Source organism: Mauremys mutica, chromosome 4 (assembly GCF_020497125.1).
Source record: "Mauremys mutica isolate MM-2020 ecotype Southern chromosome 4, ASM2049712v1, whole genome shotgun sequence".
Taxonomy (NCBI): Eukaryota; Metazoa; Chordata; order Testudines; family Geoemydidae; genus Mauremys; species Mauremys mutica.
In genome coordinates this window covers 36,392,318-36,408,103 of record NC_059075.1, presented here as the reverse complement: position 1 = coordinate 36,408,103, position 15,786 = coordinate 36,392,318, and positions in this window count along the sequence as shown.

Sequence of the window (15,786 nt, the reverse complement as noted above, 5' to 3'; positions counted from 1 at the left end):
CGCTCAACTGAGCTGTAGCCCCACCCCCACCCCCCTTTATACTTCCTGTCCTGCCCTGGTATTTCTGGCAAGGGGGGGCAGGCAGGTCCTACCAAAGGAAGGGTAGTGTTCCCTCACTCTCAAGTCTAGAGGGAGGCCACTTGGCCTCATTACAGTGGCACAGCTGTGAAACATGCACAAGGTGGAAGATCATTCTCTGCATTAACTTCCAATTCGGCACCACCCCTTTGGTTTTGAATTCCTTGAACCTACATGTTTACAGCAAACATTCTGAGTACCAAAAATGGGTTTATTAATACAACCATAGGCCAGTTCCTGCCTGTGATGTTTGAAAATCCAGCACAGGTGGTATGATGCCATAGGATGCTCATTTGGTGGGTCTCAGTCCCAGTGAACAGGTGTGCACATCACAACATCTAACACAACTGGCAAACTTGTTGGCAGTCTCAGCAGAAAGACCAAGGGTTGAATGGACTCTCAGGTGGAAATCCCACTCACACTTCGAGTTTGTCCCTTCAGGGGATGGTTAAGGCATGTGATTGGGGAAGTGGATGTATTTACTGTGCTGTATATGTCCTGTGAAAAGCTAGATTATTAGTCTTGCCTGGCATCAATAATTACCATCTGCTTTCCTACCAAAGAAGGGGAGGGTAGAATAATTGCCCATTTGATAAACTGTTGTCCAAATCTGTCCATCCAGCTTTAGGAACATAAGAACTGGAATATGACCCAATTGTTTCTATTAAAATGGTCTTTAAAGACTGATTAAAACAGACTCAGTTGGTGAACTACCTAGGTGACTCCCGCGGGGAATCCCAGAATACGCACAGTTCCTAGATCCCAGGATGGTTGCTTCAAATATTCAAATAGGATTTAACATGGGGATTAAATGGCAGCATAGATGAGATTTGGACTCCACAAAAGGAAATATGTTATGTAAACCCTACTGTGCAGTTCAATGGGAATTATGTTTCTTTTATGTGTAGAGTTAATAACTGCCTTGTCAGAAATGTGGCTTTCTTAAATCGGAATAAGTGCAAGAACTGGGAAGAATGTATGGCCTACCTAGCACAAAAGAATATAAATGAGTTTAAATTACACAATAAGTGTGCACAAAATACAGGTGTTTTAACACAGACACACTGCCTAAGGTTGTGATCCTACTGATTGTGATCATCAGAGATTCAGGTTAGGGATGTTCTCAAGGGTTGTGATGTTAATCCAAGTATCCTGAGCAGATTCCAATTTGGATAATTATATTCTGCCTCCCTAAATTTCACCTGAAGTTTCAGTTGGATGTTATTCTTCACTGCTTACTCTACACTGCTGTTCAGAATTGCTCTGTCACCCTAAAGGTGGCTGCACTGAAGTGGCTGATGTATCTGGGTGGGTGGATGAACGATGTCACAGGCACATCACAAGATCTTAATTTTAAAGGGCTCTGATACTGGGCACTTTGTTTGTACCTTCCAGTAAGGACCTCATGTGGAAGTCTAACTACCTGATCTGTGGGTGCAAGCACATACTCATTTTTGCTGGCCAATAACTCAACTCGCAATTATTAGCAAGTGCAAATTGACAAAAAGGAGCGTGGATTTAAAAAAATAGGGCCAACATTTTCAAATGTATCTACCAAAATTTAGGCAACTAAATCCATGTGTAGGCACCTAAATAAATGGCCTGATTTTCAAAGTGATGAGCCCTCAATAATCACATGAAAGTGAGTTGTCAGGGCTCATCACCCATGAAAATCATGCAACTTGTTCAAATATTTTAAGATTTAAGGGCTCAGGTTTGAAAACTTTGGCTCAGGTTTATTAGTCTTGTAAGGCCCTGATCTTGTAAAGATTTATATGCATGCTTAGCTTTATACAAGTTACCACATGCATAGCACTTTGCACAATCAGGGCCTCAATATTTTTGGAATCATTTTCTCTAAAGGGTGCTATATGCATTCATTCATTATTATATGTTTTATTCATTCAATACTCAGAATATGCAACATGCTGTGGAGATAATGCTGGGGCTTAACAATCAAAGGCTTTGATCCTGCAAACTACTCCTGGCATGGAACTCATTGCAGAATTTGGACCTAAGCAGAAAGATTAATTAATTATAGGGGGATCTAGTGGCAACATCTGTGTTTAAATGAACTAACACTTTATATTATGCATGCATCCGATGAAGTGAGTATTCACCCACGAAAGCTCATGCTCCAATACGTCTGTTAGTCTATAAGGTGCCACAGGACTCTTTGCTATATTATCTTGTGACTTCTTGGGGAGTCTCTCTCCTCTGCTTTACAGTGGGCCTTTGAAAGAAAGAAAGGCTGGGGCTAGAGAGTTGATTTTGCTTTTCCCATGGAATTCTGTTCTGGTTTGGCTGAGTTATAAAGTGTTAGAAATCCTTGTTTCTGTCACTTGCATTGTCAGCAAAAATTTGGCAGCAGGCCAAAATAATATATGAATGGAAACATTCTAAAAGTCTGGGCCCATGTAACTGTCAAAGCAACAGCAGCAGCACACACTGTGTGCTGGGAGCAACCTCTTATAGAAAAGGAAAGGGGGAGCCGGGCCAGGCTCACTTCACCTTGAGTATACACTATTCCAAACCCAGCATATAGCTTCAACAGTCCATCCCCACCTCTGGGGCAGGACCCCATTCCCACTCCTCAGCCTGTACTGAAGGTTCAGTGTTCAAATTCTGCTGTTGATGCATGATAGAGGGCTTGTTGCAGTTGTATATAATAGATTTTATTTTTTACTTAGTCTTTTAAAAACACACAGGAAATTGTATACAATCAAAAATATGTTGAAAGAACATTATTTAGACTGCAAAGTCAAACAGGCAGAAGTTAAGAAACACTGGATTAATGATTGCTTGTGCTGCCACTTTAGTTCTGTCCTCTTTCTATGTGTACGCATCATAATATACTCTTTAATTCCAAACTTGTGTACTATTCTTTCCACAGGATTCCTGCCTCAGTCAGTGTACAGGATAGCTGCAAAAGGGGACAGAAATAAAATTACAGGAACAACCATTAATCTGGCATTTTCTAACTTTCAAATGCTTGACTATGCCACCTAGTTTTTTTCATGTAATAAACATACATATGTAAGATATTTATATTGTTGCATAATAACGTAGGATATTTGCGAACAGAATGAGGTTTTACATATTTTATTTTAGCCAGGCAGTTTATGCTGAGCCTGCTTCTAAGTGACATTTCTTTGTAAGAGACATTTATTTAAATGCACACAGAAATCTTATGGTGCAATAAAATACATTAAATAGGATTGACATACACCATTCCCATTCTCCATCTTTATATCTAAAATGAAGGAGCGAGTTGGTTGTAATAGAAAGAGACCCTGAGATCCTGTCTGAGAGACCTGACGTGAGGCCTGATACCTGAACTGAAGTAGGGGTCAAGCGTTGCTAATATAAAGTTAGCAAGAGACAGGCTATGAGCAGAAGCCGGGCCCTGTTATAAAACATAGACTCACAGACTTTAAGGTCAGAAGGGACCATTATGATCATCTAGTCTGACCTCCTGCACAACGCAGGCCACAGAATCTCACCCACCCACTTCTGTAACAAACCCCTGACCTATGTCGGAGCTACGGAAGTCCTCAAATCGTGGTACATGCCTGCGTGCAGACTTACAGAATCTGGCAAGAACACACACATTCCTGAGAAGTGCTACACATAGGACACACATGCAAATACATTCCAGAAAGTTGGTACCAGAATACCCCGATGCCAAGTATGGTACCAACACACTCCCCAAAGATGATACAAGGACACACTAACTCCCTCGTAAAGATAAGGTTAGGATGATGGTATGGTGGAGAGAGATGTTTTGCTCAAACCAACATGTACAAGGTAAAGAGTGATAACTAACCACGTCAGAGGGACAATACATAACTTGTTTGTATCAGTGTATAAAGAGGGGTCTCTGAGGGAGTGTCTTTGTCTAGCCTAGGGGGGAATGGAAAGTCCCACCATTCACTGAGCTGGTCCATTGTCATGGGCATACATGCGTGACTGGTCCTGTAACCATTGAGCACGATGCTTCATCAGCAATACTGGCCGGGTGCCTTCACTACTAATCAAGTCTTGTAGTTTTTGTGGACAGTTTGACTAAGATCTGCTGTGTCTGCTATCTGTGCAGAGCTGGGACATCATACTGAAAGAACACACACATGCAGCCATCATCTGACAACACTAATCATGCAATGATGTTTTCTTCTATCCCTCAATAAGCAAACTACAAAGACTCCTCCCTCTCCCCAGTCAAATTGTTGTAACTTTAACTTGCAATTACTTTAAAACAACATGTCTTCCCTTAATGGAAAGAAATAGTAGTAGAAATATTTTCATGAGATTTTTTTTCTAGTCTGGATTTCATTAATCCATCTGATTATTTAACCAAAGAATCTTTCTAGTGAAATAATTTTTCTTTAGATTCAGTTCAATTTGATTCAGTGAGATAACGGTGAAAAGATGTCCTGTTTGCTTCTATTCAGCTGGACAGCAGGAATGTCACAGAATATTTAAAGCTTCCTCTCCCCCATCCCCCCAGTTTGCATTCAAACCTCAAAGGTTTGGATCTTACTAACAAAAGATGTCGAAGCTTTTTTTTTTTTAACAGCTCCGCACAGCCTTTTTCTGGTGAGAGTCATAAACCATGTTGCTTTTATTTAGTGCTCAGAGTACAAGGGAGGAAAGTGGGGAGCTGCATCACTGATCTGAATAGAGGAACATGGGGGAGATGGGAAAGCAGAGGTGCAATGCTGCAGAACCAGTCTGGACCATGTTCTGAGGTAAAGAGCAGTCAGCAGGGCCTGATTCTCCACTGCTTTGCACCTTGTGTCATCATTTACACCTGTACTAAACAGATGTCAAACGCTACCCTTCTGAGGGTAGTGTTTTTACACCCTATTTGCAGTGGTGTAAATGACTATTTGAAGTGCAAAGCACTGAAGTGTCAATTTGCTCATGGTGAGAGCAGGTTGGATAACACAGCACTTTTATTCAGTGCATGAATATTCAGATCAAATGGGTTTGGGGAAAACCGTAGTTCATAGGCTCCTAGGCCTGTTTCCATGCTAAGGACTTAGGTGCCTAGAAAATCACAGGAACAACACTGTGATCCACAAAGACTGAGTTAAGCACCCAGGCTCCCAATACAATCAATAGGAGAGGTAGACATCTTAGGGCTTGTCTTCACTACCATGCTACATTGGCATTGCTGCATCAGTGCAGCAGTGCCAATGTAGCACCTGTGGCAAAGACACACTTTTTCGACAGGAAATCGCTCTCCCGTCAACATAATTACTCCAACTCAATGAGAGGCAGAAGCATCTCCCCGCAACATAGCACAGTACAGACACAGCTATAAGTCAATGTAAATTATGTTGCTTTGGCGGGGAGTGTGTGTGTGTGTGTGTGTGTGTGACAGTGTACCCCATAAGGCTTTATGGGGTGGGGGTGCTTATAAATGTATGTATGATATAACTGGAATAGAGTTTTGCTACATATGCCATGTAACATATCTATGTAAAGGTTATGATCTACTGGTTATGTTCATCCTAGTTGCATGCAGGCATCATTTCTGTGTTCAGAGTTATGAACATTGGCTGTATAATTGCTTGATTTCTAAGTAGCCTTACTTAGAACATTTGGTCACTTCTTGGGAAAGGAATGTGCTCAATCAAGAAGCATTTAACAGACAAAAGAGCTTGGAAGACTCCTATCCACATAAGAAGTCTACCTGAGGACATTCAAGGTAGCATGTGGGTATTGACTGCTGCCTGCAAGTCTTGAGTCATGCATGGGCATGTGACTTGCCCATGTGATTCCAAATCTCCATTTTGTGACTGGATTCTACACAGGGTGAAGAGGGGGTCTCCACCCATAAGAGAGAGTCTATTTAAACCCCTGGGAGACCCCTCCATTTTGTCTTCAGCTGTCTAAAGAAGGAACCTCTCCACCTCCCCAGGATACTTAAAGGAAACTGGAACAAAGAACAGTAACTACAGGGGGTGTGAGTGATTGCTGGACCCAGGCTAAAAGGAGATTAGCCTGTAAAAGGGAGCATTCTGGAACTGGTGAGGATCCTATCTGTATTTAGTTTGATTAGACATAGATTTGCACATTTTATTTTATTTTGCTTGGTAACTTACTTTGTTCTGTCTGTTACTACTTGGAACCACTTAAATCCTACTTTCTGTATTTAATAAAATCACTTTTTACTTATTAATTAACTCAGAGTATGTATTAATATCTGGGGGAGCAAACAGCTGTGCATATCTCTCTATCAGTGTTATAGAGGGCGAACAATTTATGAGTTTACCCTCTATAAGCTTTATACAGGGTAAAATGGATTTATTTGGGTTTGGACCCCATTGGGAGTTGGGCATCTGAGTGTTAAAGACAGGAACACTTCTGTTGCTGCTTTCAGGTAAACCTGCAGCTTTGGGGCAAGTAATTCAGACCCTGGGTCTTTGTTGGAGCAGATGGGTGTGTCTGGCTCAGCAAGACAGGGTGCTGGGATTCCTAACTGGCAGGGAAAACAGAGATAGAAGTAGTCTTGGCACAGCAGATGGCAACTCCCAGGGGAGTTTCTGTGATCCAACCCGTCACAGGGGGCACACCCCTCAGTGACGTCAGGTACATCGACTTAAGTGGTAGTGTAGACAAGCTCTTAGACTGTGATCCACTCAGCCAGCACAGTTGGCATTGCCAAAACAAGCCAATGGAAGATGCTGATGGTAGGAATGTGCCTTAAGTGCCACATGTCTTTTGAAGTTGAGCACCTAAGTCTGGGCTGCAGGAAGATGCCTATCTCTGCTTGTCATTCACCAACTTGGGAAAGATAGCTGTTTGGCTGCCTATATCATATGCAGAGCCCAATTTGGTGGGTGTGCTTGGAAGCTGCCCACACAAAAGACTTGGGAGGGAAGAAGCCCTCTTTGATAGTCTTTAGCACCTGGGCTATGGGAGATCCCTGGTTCAAGTCCTCCCTCCTCCTGATGAGGCGAAGGGATTTAAACAGGGATCTGCCAAGCAAACACTCTAACCACTGGGAAAATGGTTATAAGGAAGGACTTCCTCCTCTTTCCCATTTTGTGTGGCGTTAGGAAGCCTCTGAGCATGCCTACTGATTCAGGCCCCAAACGCCTATTTTCCCATGGTTCATGAGTCACACTGGGGTGTAGGTGGGAGACAGGTGCCTGGACACTTGCTGAGATGCAACAGAGTGTCATGCTCAGAGGCAGAAACATAGGCATCTAGGGAACCTTTACTGAAAAACTTAGGTGCTGAGTGAGTTTAGGCGCCGATAGGGTTCGGTGGCAGCCGAGCAAGGGTTTTGTGCATCACAGTGGTGCCTAAAGAAGGGACTTACACACCTAAGTACCTCTGTGGATCCTACCACCAGGCTCAAATCCTCAGGCATTAACATTAGTCGTTCTTCTTCTACTTGACTCCTATCCTTATGCCTGGAAGCGAGCCCTGTCCCTTTATCTTATCCTCAACATGAATAAGACAGCACAGTCTTGTTATTTCTAACATTGAAAAGAAAACCAAGCAGCTTGTCTTTTATGGTTTTTTTCTATTTCATATTTTCTATATTTTTAACTAGAGATTTTCAATTTTTATGTTTTTAGATGAGTGATATTTTTGTGTAGGAGATGAGAAGGGTGGTGGGAAGGGACATGTGCAAGGAAATCTGAGTTAAAAGGACAAGGAGCAGGGGATTTAGAAGAGAGCAAGTATAATGCTACAGCATAAGGAAAGCCATCAGAGAAATGAGACTTCACATCCCAAAACAAAGACACCTCTCTGTTTCTGTAGTGATATGAAGGATCCCATAGAGGAGCTGGCAGTGATGGGGTAAATTCTTTCTCCAAACAATCAACTTTGCTAATAGGGATGAGTGGACCTCCAGGTGTCCCTTGTAGGAATACTAACAGGCCTGATTGGCACCAGGTTTTATTAACACAAGAAGGCTTTAATACAGCAGGGTCTGAAATGGAAGCGAAAGATGGGTATTGGAAGGTGATGATGACTCTTCTTGTATTCATGATTTCCAAAGCTAACATTGTCTATTTGAATTTTGTTTTGTCTTGTCAGGGAAGTGCAACACCTATGAATTTACAGATAGTCTCCCTGTGATTGAAATGCATCCTCTCAGGGTGATTCCATCTGGGTTATTTGTTTTTCTTTTAACATGTTTTTCTAGTTAGGGATGAGCTGGCCCTATCTAGTAGGAAGAGAAGAATGTTCCCCTCAAGAATTATGTTGCCCACATTTGGTCTTTATATTATGAGTCTCTACTGAAGGCTTATGGTGCGGTACAGACCACAGAAAGACGAGGTTCCTCCCTTAAGAGCCTTAAACTCTAAATAACAGCAACTATGATACATTCCCTGTGCTTATTTTTTCCTTTTATTTTTTTCTCTTTGTTCTTCTCCCAGGCTGAGAGACTGAGAAACCAGAATATGAACTGCAACATTTGCATTAGAAACAAGCTTTCACGTATAAGTGTTTGAGAGTGTTCAAAGTTAGACATCACCAAATCACAGCTTTTACATGTCCTCCCACTATGGCTGAGAGAAGCCATTTATCTCAGTTTAGGCCTTATTATTTTATACACTTCTGAGATGCCCAAAGCTGCAGTATCAGAGCCTGAATATATACATTAAAAACAGCATCAATGATCCTTCAGGAGAAGAAACTAGAGAATCCACTTTCCTTTCTTAGACAGTCAAGGCCACATTGTTCTCATGTTGCATTTTTAAATAAACATAGAAAATGAGTTAGTTAATATTGGTACAGCACTCTGAAGTAGTAAAGGGCTATATAAATGCTAAATATTAATGATACTCATTCTAAGCCAGCCATGCAGTGATCAGTGAAGTTGCTACTGCCCTTTCCAGCGTGTTAAAATTACTGCCAATAATGCCCTAAAGTTTCAGTACAAGGCAGGGGCAGTAGGGAGCCAAGTGAGCAGAAATACTAATGACATTACATTGCACATAGCACCGTTCATCTGAGGATCTGGAAGTGCTCAACAAACAATAACATTTTGCTACACTTCTATGCAGTAGCTAAGTTCTACCCATTTTACAGCTGGCTAAAATGAAACCAAAGGAAATTAAGGTCAACATTTTCTGAAGAAACTACTGATTTGGGGTACCTCATTTGTGAGTGCCCAACATGAGACTGTGTCACCTAGAATTTGAGGGTGAGACACTAGATCATTCAGAAATGAAAGTACCGAAAATCAATGGCCATTTTTGAAATTCTGTCTGTGAGTGGCTTGCTCAGGGTTTTAGTGACAGAGCCAAGACTAGAAACCAGGATCCCTCAATACTAGTTTCTTGATCCAACCACTAGACACCACTCCTGCTACTGTAATGAGTCATATTTCTGTAGCAATGATTCTCTTCCTGTCATATGGAAATGCAAGCACCCGTTTGCAGAACTAGTCACTATATTGTTCTTCCAAATTGTCTCCATCACTCTTGACCTGTGGTTTTCTTCTTGTTATCAGGATAGAGAGGTTTGAATAAAACAACAATAAACTGATCTTTGCCCCAACCAGAATCTGTTTTGCAATCTGAAAAACTTCAGGTAACTTAATTTTCTCCAATTTTATTTTTTTATTTTTTAATCCATGTCTCTGAATTTCTTGTGCTGAGACAGAACTCCAAGAGACAAAATACTATGGGAAAGGCTGTCTTGGGACATTCCTAAACTGACCAGGGTTAGGACATACTGAAAATCTCACAAGAAAGCTTGTTCAGTTTTAAGGTCAAGAGCTTCACATAAGTACCCAAAGATGTAGATTCTTATCTGAAACTAAACCTGAGGTTCACTCATCACTGACCATTTTTAAGTTTTGGCTTTTGGTGATGGCTGTGAGCCTTGGACACCTGTAATCCTGCCTGGGAAACTGGGATTCATTTGAATACGGGCCATGGATATTGAGATAAATAAAGAACCTGCATGTTGGGTTGTATTTTCAAGGCTCCAAAAAATGTACACCTACAACATGTTCTTCGATCCTCCTCCACAATTACTTCTTCAAGGATGACTGGAGGCAGCTTAGTTTAGTTCAGGGACTATGGGCTGATGGAGGATTTTCTAGGATTGCTGCATATGAAACCAGAGTTCTACAAACACTGGTATTTTTTTTTCTTTCTGCTCTTTCTTTGAATCATTCTCTTGGATTGTTTTGGGAAGTCTGTGTACCAAACCAAATGTAATAATAAATATTAAATACATAATATAACAAATCTGTGGCCACCTTGGAGCTTAACTGTTATCACTAAGCTGCCTGTCGTGGCCACTCAGAATTTCAAAAATGACAATAGAAGTAGAATGCAAACCCACCTTCTTCTAGGCCCCTACCACTTGAGCTATAGGATAATCTGCCTTAGCTGTTGCAGTAGATGGCCTGTGGCACAGAGCTGAGCAGTTCTGGTTCCAGCTAGCAGAAGAAGGGGTGTACATACACATCTTTAAGTTATACTGTACTTGGTAACCATTACAGAAAGTAACATGCTGTTCAGTAGCAAAGCAACACCTACTCCTTAACTACTGAGTTCCACTGGTTTGTGGCACATCAGGTAGTAGTCCTTTGAAGCGTTTGACTAAAATGTCAGCACGTAAAATTGTTGAGACCCTAAGGACTTGGGAAGGAGTTTACGAATAAGGTATATGTTTTAAAGTAGTCTTATTTATTTTTTTAATTAAGAACAGACACATCTCAGAAAAAGGGTGATTTTGGGCAGGAACTACAATATCAATGGAGCATTAGGAGCAGTGTCAGTTGTTCACCCATTTACAGGCCAGGGTATACAGGCAACAAATGCATTTAACATGGCAACTTGTGTTCTTAGAGGACTGTGAGTTCTGTATGTAACTTGGATTGGATCCAGGGGTAGATAGATTCGGGTCACTCTCATTGTAAGAAACCTGGATAGAGAAGGACCTGATCCAAATTGTGACATATTACACGAGTGACGTCCCAGGAACATTGTTCAGGAATCAAATCCTGCATATTACACCCCAGTATGTGTAATGAAAACTAAAGACTGGAACCTGGTAACACTGTTAAAAACGAAGTGGAACAGTCAAAAGAGCCCAGCTGGCAAATAAGGCTTAAAAATATCCACATTTCCCCTTTCCATTAAATCATGAGTGTGGGGACACTCCAGCCTGAGCTATTGCAAAAAAACCCAGGTATGTTTGGAGTAGAAATCCCCTCTAGATAGCAGCATTTTACTGAAAGTGTGAACTAACCAGAAGAAAATTCCAGCCCCATCCATTAGCAGAAAACAATGACAGTGCCTAATAATGTCTGTTTCATATGAATATGTTCAACTATTCTAAACTTCAGAAACTGAGACACAAAATAGGCTTTCCCAATCTTAAATCTGCAAATCTTACCGTGATAATAAAGGAGGGCATCCGGTAAGGCCAATACCAGCTTGTCCTATGCATTGGTTTTGGTATCTGTCTTGGGTCAGGACTCTGAACAGAAAAGCAGTAGAAGATCTCAAGAAATGTGGCAGAGATCCAAGTTCAGAGTGGTTGATCTATCTGGCAGTTAAAGCTGGTTGAGCACTTCATCATTATATGTACCCCAAAGATGAGAATAACAAAAATATAAGAGTTTGGTTGTGTGCTGAACATCTCCTTAATGTAGCTCTTCTTCCAACATGAGATGAGAGTTTATTAATCGCAGAAGCGTGATCGTCAGTATTTGCAGATTGTATGTGATAGGCACGAAAAATACAATTAAAATCTGTAAAATCCTGTGAGGTGAAGGATGACTAGAGAAAGAGCTAAATTTCTGCAAATAAATTTGGGGAATTAAATTACCTGAGCTGGTGGTAACCTACACTGAGAGGACAGTTTGCAAACTTTTTTACATAGAGCTCCTGACCTAGGTTGCTAATAGATGCTTTTTTCTGCTTTGTTATCAGGTTCCAAAGTTAAGATAGATCAAATGGTACTTCATTGCTGCAGAGGTGGTTTAATTACAGTGATGGCCAATGTGATTCCTATACTGTTTAGTCCTTACTTATATCAATGGGGTGTTGGAAGGGTTAATTAGTTAAATGGGTAGCTTGGAAACAATAATTTTATATGGACCTTTTATACCTATTGTTGCAAATGTAACCCTTAAGGTTATTTTAATTGTGAGAAATTGAGAAAAATATACCTTCCTTTGTCTTTTCAGTTTGCTTGAGTCTTTGGAATCACTTTGTGCATCATCAGCTTCATTCTTCTGTCACTTGCACGTCCTGTCTCATGCACTACCATGGTGACATCACTCTCATACAGCTCTCTAGCAGAGCTCACATACATGCTTTTCCCTAGGGTGTGCAAAATTGTGTTTACATGTAACAGCAGCAGCAAAGATGAAACTGAACAGGCAGCAGGCAGGTTTGTGCACAGATTGGCAATGGAAGCAAAAATATGGGTGGTCATGATGGGCATGTTTAATACTGCTCGTGGGAACTCTTTGCATGCAGTGTTGACAGCCCCAAGCATTCAAAAATCATGAGAACGGCTTACAGATCATGAGATTTCAAAATAATAAATAATTGGGTTCTTTTTACTTGCTTTCTGCTGTTGTGGCTTTTAGGATTCACATTCTCAAGCATTCACCTTCCTCTGAAAACACAAGGTGTCAAAATTTTCTGAGGTAATAATCTGATTCCAGAAGCTAGGGCTGCAAGAACAACAACAAATATCAGGAGATCTGTGACAAAATCAGGAAAATTAGGAGCACTGTGCTGAATCATGTAAATATTCAGTACCAGACTCTCTTCCATACTTATCTTATACCACAGCCACTTTTAAAAATGGGAGGGTGACACAGACCTCAGCTGCTGTTGTAGTTCTGCAATAGGTAATTTTAAACTTGTATGGTTGAACCATCCATCTATCCAGCTATTTTGGAAGAAGATTATGCTTTATATATTTGCAATAATTCCTGGGGGTACCAATCAAGAATTAGGGCCCCTTTGGTTCTCGGCCCCATATACACATATATATAAAAAGCTGGTGCCTGCCCCAAAGATCTTACAATCTAAGTGATTATCTTACAATCTAAGACATTATCTGAATGTTCCCAGTGCATTGCTCTGAACCAATGACTCTCCACATAAGAAAGATCCTTTTGTTAGATTCTTTTTGATAACTGTGGAATGACAACACACGATTGTCAATGCTATAAAATGTAGTTAATTCTAACCCTAAGAAATAGTTGGAATTTTTTTCTGCCCATAACATATTATTTGACTACTTTCCTGTGGTTTTTGTCAGTCTTGCTATTGCTGCTACTTTGAGCCTGAGTCTCCCAATGCAACTTGTGAACCAACACAAAAATAATCGAAAATTAATCAGTGATCTACATTAGCATGACTATGTGAAGGCAATTTGTAAATTAGTGTATATATATGTGTATATATGCACTGTTTAGTGATTACTTGCCAATCAGCCATCTTGTAATATATTGCTTTTCCAAAGTATTTTCAACCATTCTGAAGATCAGAATAAATTAAATTTGAGCTCCTGATATTCCAGTAAGTGTATGAGAATAAAACAATAACTTTAAAAAAAAACCTGCCTCCTAATTGCAACCTACTTTTCCAATATACTTTTCCCGCTTTGCCCCTTCCCAGGGCACAACAAGAACTCTGTACTGAGGTGGTGTGTGAAAGAGTTAAGCCTGCTTGCTTTGCACTGGGCACCTAGATCTTCACTAACACCTCACTCCACAGGTTCCAGTGGGATAAATTACATGGGAGGGTTGTTTAACAGCTTATGTGTTTTGAAGACTGAATGTTGGCTTCCCAGCAGAATATTAATGATATGTACAGTTGAAATATGATGTAAGAACCTGAAGTGCTCAAACCTGGGCCCATGGGCTATAGACACCACCACATCATCACAGAAGGCTTATAGCAAAAGCTATAAGGAGGACTCTGTGAGGCTGAGCTCAGCAGAACGTATCACCCAGCAAGACCTAAGTCCCCTCACAGCTCACTGATTGGCCAGTACCAGTACTTAAACCAGGAAGGGCTGAAGGGGTGCTATCTGAGCCACAGCCTAGACTGCTTGCCTGTCTGTGCTTCAGACCCTGCTTGCAATAGACCTTAGACTCTGTCTTCTGACCCTAGTTTGTCCTTGACTTTGTTATTCAATTGCTGTCTGTAACCTAGTGCCTGACCCTGATCTCCTGGTAACCTGACACTGTCTGGGTCCCGATGTCTGATTTTCAGTCTGCCCACTGGCCTGCCTCTGACCTCCAGATACCTGAGTTGCTCTGACTCCTGCTCTGACCACTAGATATAACTGACCGTGTCCTGGTTGTGACAGGTAATGGTTAAAAGCTGTCCAGGGAATAAACATATGAGTTATCTAGGATACTGGTCAAGCATCTTAGTTACAGCCACTTCTTTAGGGGAGAGAACATATGTCCAGTTCAGGGCAACTGCACCTGCATTGCCCCTCTGTGGATCCTCGAGCAGGGCCGGCCCACAACATTTTGGCACCTGAGGCGGGGAGTTCAAATGATGCCCCCATGCCCCCTCACTTGGGCCAAAACTTTGAAAGGTCTCAATTCTTCCTTCTTCCTCTTCTACTCCTCTCATGGTACTGCTCTGCTACCTACCGCAATAAAGGAGAACTAACAACTGAAAATGCCTTGTTCAAAAATTGTAAGTAACACTTAACTTTCAAACACCTGAACAGCAAATATAACTTCTTGTCTGCATAGTGAAAATTGGCAGTTTTATCTGTTTGAATAATCAAAGTGATGCTTTCCGTGCCTTCTTGGTTGCAAAGATTTGAACTGCTTCCTGAAGGACCACAGTCTGGGCCAGCTCATGCTCCATTGAGATGGTTGCAAGGCTGACCAGCCTCTCCTGTGTCATTGTGGAGCGTTAGAAGTATGCTCAGAGCAACAAAAGCATTTGGAAAGAGGGTGGTCATCTTATTTGTGCACATATATTCCAGAACAGCCTTTGGAGTTGATCCTGTTGAAATGTATCTTTAAAGGGCTTTCAGTTCATCACCTAAATCACTCGCATCAATATCGCACATGTCATCATTTGTCAACATTGTCTCTAGTGACCTGGATTGCTGGTGTAGGTCTTCTTCAGTTATAGTGAGGAGTTTTGGAATATCATACAACATCCCAAATATACTGCTGTGTTCCTTGAGCTGCATGAAATGTTCTTCAACTGACTGTATTGCACAATCTAGCACCTGGTTAAAGAATTCAACTTTGAATTGTTATTTGGGTTCTCTTATGGGATTATTCCACGCCTCGTAATCAAAATGTCTTCTTCTTGGGTGACTCTTGTATTCTTGAATGGGTGGGAAAATAGCTTTAGTGTGAAGTTCCTCTGCCAACTTCTGTGCACTCTTCAGAACATTTTGAAATCTCTCATCTGACAGATAAGACTATAGATATGACTTTGCTTTGTCCACTTGTTCCATTGCTCCAGATATATCAAGGTCAACACCTTGGAGTCTCTTGCTTACGACATTTATTTCAAACAGTATGTCATGCCACAACAGAAATGTGAAGGTATGTATGTTTCTGGTGATTCCATTTCCCGCTGCCACTGTTCTCCCACAAACAGTTCCTGTCATATCATTATCTTCCATAATGACAACTATGGCATCATCTATCTTCCCAATCTGGTGTTTGATAGGCTTTATCACCTCCACTCGACTTTCCCATTGTGTGGC